The sequence below is a fragment of the Colobus angolensis genome, unplaced genomic scaffold, assembly GCF_000951035.1.
Source record: "Colobus angolensis palliatus isolate OR3802 unplaced genomic scaffold, Cang.pa_1.0 Scaffold419, whole genome shotgun sequence".
Lineage (NCBI taxonomy): Eukaryota > Metazoa > Chordata > Mammalia > Primates > Cercopithecidae > Colobus > Colobus angolensis.
Window position 1 is genome coordinate 2,543,971 of NW_012117588.1, and position 7,395 is coordinate 2,551,365.

Sequence of the window (7,395 nt, forward strand, 5' to 3'; positions counted from 1 at the left end):
GCTCAAGAAGTGAACCTATTTTCTTGCCTTTTCCTGCTTCTAGAGGCTGCCCACATTTCTTGGTTCATGGCCCCTCCCTCCATCTTCACAGTGCATCACTCCAGCCTTTGGTTCTATTGTCACATTACATTTTCCTTCTGCGATTCTCTTTCCTCCCTCTTTGAAGACCCTTGTGATTTCATTGAATCCACTTGAATAATCCAGGATAACTCTAACATCAAGGCCTGATTCCTTAATCACATCTATGAAGTCCCTTTTGCCACTTAGGTAACATATTCACACGTTCAGCAGATCAGGACACGGGCATCTTTTGAGGGGCACATTACTCTGTCTACCACATACATGATGTGTGTAACCTGTGGCACCAATGCATCCCCTTTCTGCTCTTTGGAAGTCATCTTAACACTGAAGGTACCTGGTTTGTTCATCTGCCTTCTTTCTGCTTCCCTAAGAACCTCCTTCTTGCTTAGTTAAGTCCTGCTCTCCTGCTCACAGAGAAAAGACAGGATCTATTTTATTGCACATGGAATGGGAAAAGTGTATATTAGACTTGGTAGTTTTTACTGGTCATGCCTGTTTACCAGAGGAAGAGTATGCTTCATAAGCCAAAGGGCTGAAAACTGTGGTCAACAGAATTTACCACCTGCCATACTTCAGGGCGGTCTTCTTGGCTGCATCTGATGATTCCTGAGACATCGATTGGACTTCCTGTTTTGTCTCACTCGATTCCCACCATCTTTCTCCTTGTGTGCTTGTTTCTTATCTCTGTCGTGACGTGGCCTTTTCTCTGTGCATGTGTATCCCCAGTGTCTCTCTCTGTATGTCCTAATCTCTTATAAGGACATCAGCCAGATTGGATTACAGCCCACACAAAAGGCCTCATTTTGACTTAATCACCCTGTTAAACACCCTACCTCCAGTATAGTAACATTCTAAGAAACTGGGAGTTAAGGCTTCAGTATATGAATTTTAGTGGACGGGCGGGGGTGCTGCTGGGAGGAGCACAAGTCAGTGCGTAATAACCTTCACGGACCTTTTCTTCCCCTGCTTAAAGTCAGGCCACATGCAAAGCATGCCAACCCTGGTATCTTTAACCACCACCTGTCTCCATCTCTCCTGGTTGCCCAGTGGAACCATGGACAACCCAGCTGAGGTCAGCTGCAAAACACAAGGACCTAGTAAAATCAAATTAGGTAAACCCATAGGACTTATTCATCAGGCTAAGCCATTGTAGATCTTGAATAATACATTTCGGCATTTATTAGTATAACATTTTGGTTCCTGCAGAGATAAGTCCCACCTTGTTAAAGTAAGTATAAACACTTCAAAACACAAGTAACAGCCTAAGATCTAAAGGATACAAAATGGCAGAAGGTCCCATGATTTCGCCCCCCCATAGGGCAGCTACATCAGGTGACAGTTCTAGAGAACTGGGACCCTGGCTTCCAGCCTCGGGCTGCAGCCAACAATGTAGAAAAGGGAAGTCTCAGAACCACTTTGCAGTTCAGGGTGTCCACCAGTAGAAGAGGGATAATCACATTTTGCAGATAGTATAAAGTAAAAGCTTGGGAAGTTCTTGAGATCTGAAGTAAATGTGTAACCATAATATTTTGTTTAAAAGCATGTTATTGTTGCCCAGATTTTATCCTGTGTTAGTCGTGTCTCAATCCACACAGTGCCAAGTGCCTTGCTATTGTAACAGAGAAAGCCTAGAAGGCAATCATTCTTGTTAGCCCCTAATGCTAGAAGTGGTCACATATAAGTCCTGGGTCATTTTTATTTTCAACTCCTTAAAACAGAAACATTAAGGAGGCCAGAAAAAGGGAGATAAAAATAAAACGAAGCTTTTCAAATCATAAAAGAGGAACTTGGGTTTTGAGTGCGTTTCTAGAAGAACAAAAACAAGGCATAGATTCATTGATTCTGCCTCAAGTATTTCCTGTAGTGCAATAAAGCAACCCCAAGTGTGACCCCCAGGTGCAGGTACTGTGAGCTGAGAAGCTCAGAGGCAAGGGAGGGAAGGCATCTGTCTCCATAACAATCTACAGACTTTAAACACACAGGGAGAGCCACGCAGTTACCCTGAGGCGGTGGGGTGGGTGGGGAGGGTAGAGTTAGTGCCCATGCCCTGTCCTTCACCTGAAGGAATGTGGCTTCTCTGTGGCTCTCCATGTTTTGGAACTTGTTTGAGTCATTGAGATCAGCTGGGTGCAAGTGAGTTTTGTTTTTGCTTTTCTGGGGAGAGAAAAGATTAGAGTGGGAAAAGGGAGAAAAGGAGTGCCAGAGAAAGATCGTTCATGGCCCAGCCCTCGGCACATGTTGAAAACATCTTATAGGCTGATTTTAATTAGAACTCTCTATCTGGAGGGAGAAACTGAATAGTTTCCAAAAACCATAACCTTTTTTAAATGACATTCTTTTCATGAGCCTTTCCCAAACAAGTTTCTATGCATTTACTATTAGTCTAAAGACATTTCCTGTTTCCCCCCTTCTCAGTTTAAATTTTGGCATTTTTGTATTCATTCCTGTTTCCCATGGCCCTTTACTATGCAAAAAGGGTGTGTACCTGTGCATATGTGCAAGAGATGAAGGAAAATTAATAAACTAGCAAGAGAATTGGAGTGCAAGTTATGAAAAAAGAGTGAAGAGCTAAATTTATATAACCTAGAAAAAGAGAAAGCTCTAGAGGAACATGATAAAGTTACACTTCACAGAAGCAATATAAATGAAGGGAGGGAATTATTCACAGTCTCAGAAGATGGCAGGACAGAAGGGCTGGCCCCAAGCCAAGGCGGGGAAACAGAATCATGAAGGATGATAAAGGCGAAGACCAGAGGGAGCGCCTGCTGTGGGGCCCTCGACCCCACCCTTCCAGTCCATTTCCGACGGACACGAGGGATCCAGCAACATCAAGGTCACCTGAACAGTTCCACGTGGCGCTTTCCCACCCACAGCTCCCTCCGGATCTGGTAGAATCTCCTGCATTGCTGTGGACAGTGGGGTGAGGGGAAAAGGATATATTTTTCTCCAACATGGACAAACTTCCTCTGAAAGTAACTTTAAAGAACCAAACTTCCCTTCCTAAACACAGAAATAATTTCAAACATAACACTCCAGTGACTTGTATTCCTTTTAAAATTCTATCTTGGTCTGTTTAATTTTTGATCAATTGGAGCTATTTTAATGCTTGTGAAGCCTTTCGTCTGGCCTAAAAATGAGGACTATCCCTTTAACTCTGGGCATAATAGCACAGACATTTGGTAACAGATTAACAGAGCTCCACGCCATCAATATCTACAGTGCATTGAGTGATGAATAGAAGGCCAGAGGTTGAGGTTTTACTTCTTACTCTGCCATTGTATTTGTTTAGAAGGCTATTAATATACAACAAATTTCCACAAAGGTAGCAGCTTAAAACAACACACTTTTATTATCTCCCAGTTTCTACGGGTCAGGAATCTGGGTATGGCTGGGTAGGGTCATCTGCTTCAGAATTTCTCCACTGCTGCAATCGAGATATCGGCCCAGGGTTTCTTAGAAGGCTGTTAGAAAGGCGCAGGCCAAGCCACAGGCATCTCATGGTTTGACTGGGGCAGAATTCACTTGCAACTCATTCAGTGGTTGTTGGCAGGATTCAGTTCCTCATGGGGTGTTAGACTGAGGACCTTAGTTCCTTGATAGCTGTTGGCCAAAGGCCACCCTCAGTTCCTTGCTTTGTGGACCTCTCTAACATGAGAGCTTGGTTCATCAAAGTGAGCAAGCCAGGAGGGCAAACGATTGAATAGAGAGTGTCAGCAAGACAGAAGTTACAGTTTTTTCTTTTCTTTTTTATTTTTTTGACACAGAATCTTGCTCTGTCACCAGGCTGGAATGCAGTGGTGTAATTTCGGCTCACTGCAACCTCTGCCTCCTGGGTTCAAGCAATTCTTCTGCCTCAGCTTCCCGAGCAGCTGGGACTACAGGCGTCTGCTACCACACCCAGCTAATTTTTGTAATTTTTAGTAGAGATGGGGTTTTACCATATTGGCCAGGCTGGTCTTGAACTCCTGACCTTGTGATCTGCCTGCCTCAGCCTCCCAAAGTGTTGGGATTACAGGTGTGAGCCATTGTGCCTGGCCCAGAAGTTACAGTTTGTTATAAGTTGATCTTAGAAGTAGCTTTCCATTATTTTTGCTGTCCTCTATAAACGTATAGAAGCAAGTCATTAGATCCAGACCCCATAGAAACAGCAGGAATTACACAGGGAGTGGATAACAGGAGGTGGGGACAACTGGAAGCCATTTTAGAAGGCCGCCTACAGCATTAACCACATAAGTGGCCTTGGGCCTTAGCTCTTTCATGTGTTTAATATAATAATAAAAAGAAAAGTTTAAAGGTGGTTTAACTGATCATGATGCAAATTTGACTGCCTGCCAGAGACTTGTAGGTCATGTTAATTTGTAAAATGAATCACATGTGAGATAATAGGCAGGGTTATGGGGACTCCAGTGAGCTATACCTGTTCTGCTGGACCTATAGTATTCAAAATCAAATCTCTTAAAAATACATAGGCCTATCAAAGGTAATCTCAGTCCAGGTTGGACCTGCAGATCACCAGTGTGACACCATTCAAGCTAACATGTTGTTACAGATGGATGACACATAGTAGGGACTCTACATATTTTTGTTTCTTTCCATTCTCCTATCAGCTGCATCACCTTCCATTTGGCCAAAGCAAAGGGCACAGTCTGTTCTGTAGGTCATCATTCCCAACTCCTGTGAGGAATCAATGACATTAAGAAGAATATTTTGTTAAAACTCAGAACTGGTTCCTGCTAAAACAAGTGAACGTTGGTGACCTGAGGGAAGCTAAGCTGGCTCCAGGTTCTTCTGGTCAACACCTAGCCCTACTTATACCCTTCTCACCAAAATAAAAAGAATGGCATTCACTAAAGTAGATTATGTTGAGTCAAAGCAATACTTTTTGATAAATGATGGGCATATAATCATTTCTTCAACTAATATTTCTTGAGCTCCCACTGTGCCACCAAGATGAATAAGATATGGTTCCTCAAATTCTCCCAGTGTCTTGAGGACACATTGACAACATGCTCTGATGACTGCCAGAGCGAAGGGTATGCAGGTGATAAGACCAAGGGGAAGGGACAACAGGGTCTATGTGGGATTAGTTATGGCTTCGCAAAAGATACAGTGATGGGCTTCGCTCTCTCAGGGGTATGATCCATGACTCCCAGTTTTGTTTTTGATGGTCAAAATGTTTTACAATGGGATTATCTCACTAATCCTCCTAACCCGCTGGGACTGCAGGAAGAACACAGGTGCTATATTACTCTGCCTGATAGCCGAATGAGAATCCTACAACATAAAGCAGGAGTTCCCCTAAAGACTACTCTAGTGCCTAACAAGATCCCAAGGTAGGGGTATAATCCAGTCTATGGCAACAACAGGATTTCTCAGCTCTGCTAAGCCAGAGAGAGGACCTGATTTGAAATCATATTATTATTATTATTATTTTGGAGATGCAGTCTGGCTCTGTCGCCCAGGCTGGAGTGCAGTGGCACAATCTCAGCTAACTGCAACCTCTGTCTCCTGGGTTCAAGTGATTCTTCTTGGCTAAGCCTCCCGAGTCACTGGGATTACAGGTGCCCACCACCATGCCCAGCTAAGTTTTGTAGGAAATCATATTATACATATACACACTGATATTTTGGGATTAGCTATCTACATTGTTATCATTGATGTGACTAGTAAAATAAACAATTATAACAACCCTATACTTTGTCTTTGTATAGTGTTTTAAAAATGTCTCACTTGATAGCAGCATAGAAGTCGGAGTTTAGAAAGAAAATGCATCCTATTCTTTCATCAAGCCTTAAATGGCCTGAATTCAAAGTTTTTAGAGAAATCAACTAAATATTATTGAAGTGCCAAGTCCAGGTGAAAGACAGAGTTTTTATGTAGGATGTATAATTATTTAATATTAGGTCTAAGAGATTCACATTTTTTTCTTACAATATGCTATTACAAAAATTAAGAAAGCAGTGATTTTTACCCTTTAGCTTACCCAAACTGTCCATAATTCAGTTGTTTATTTGCAAAGCTGTGCTTTGCATTAGATATCTGGATATTTCCAAAAAGGGCATTTACATATCAAAAATTACAGAGGAAACTGCTTCAGTTCCCCACCTTACTCTATGCCTATCAATGCATCCAAAGTGCTGCCTTTTTTTGTGATCAGAGAGAAGGAAAAGGTGAATTTACTCATCTGGGAGGTATATAATCAGTCACTCTCTCCATCAGCCCCCAGAAGCAGTTCAAACAGCATCTATTTAGATTGAAGACCAATTAAATAATTATCAAAAGCATCAAAAAGACAGGAAGGCTAAGACTCAGAGGAGCACATGGAGTCTGGCAAAAAAACATAGTTGCTGTTGTGAATTTTTACCTCACCATTTATTAGACCACGTACTGCCAGTGACCTCTGCATATCAAACAGGTCCATGGGCAGCTTCTTTTGAGTGTATGGACCTCCCTGAGCACAAAAGTGTTTCCTGGTTTTTGCAGACTTAGAAGGAGATGCATTTTTTGTTTTGTTTTGCTTCCAGCTGAGATGCCAGGCCATTTGGCTTTGCAGAAATGAGCCCTTTGATTCAGGACTGAGTGAAGCCTGCATTCTGGTCACTATGCATGAGGAGTTTTCTCCTTTGAACCCTGCCCAGCACACCCACTTAGCCAGCCTGATGTGTATCTGTACTCTTCAGAATGTGCCAGTAGAGTGCTAAACTCAGATCCTTGTTTTCCATGGATAATTTGCCTCTTCTCTGACTCCTTTTCATTGTTTCTGCCTTGTTGCAAGAGGCAAACCCAGGAGAAAGTAAACCAGCACCTTCTGAAAATAAACCCAAACTGACTGCCTGGAAGCCATGCACCTGGCTGGTGATCTTCCTAAGGGCTGCCTCCGAGGGCTGGCCATTGTCTTGCTGCTGCCCCTGTACTCAGGCAGGAGTAAGACAATGTGCAGCCATCCTGCTGCAAACAAGCCCTATGCATTCACCCTTGCTAGAGAAACAAATGTCAGCAAATGGCCTATTCAGAGTGGGTTTGGAACTCATCATCTGTCTCTGAAAAGCAGAATCTCTGAGGTGGCCTAACACAAAAGGATGCAAATGACAAAGGGTCAACAGCAGATGCTGAATAATGGAGTGGGAACAAATTGCATTCATGGGCTTCATGTTTTTTGTGTCTCCTTCAGATGGCGCCTCATTCTTCCCACATCATTTTCAATTTCAACCATTCCTATTTTCATCACCAAGGGAGTCACTTGAGGGGCATCTAGATGGATTTCTGCTTGAGGTTTTCTGCCTTTGGATTGAAGTGGGCCTCTCTGCCCTTCAG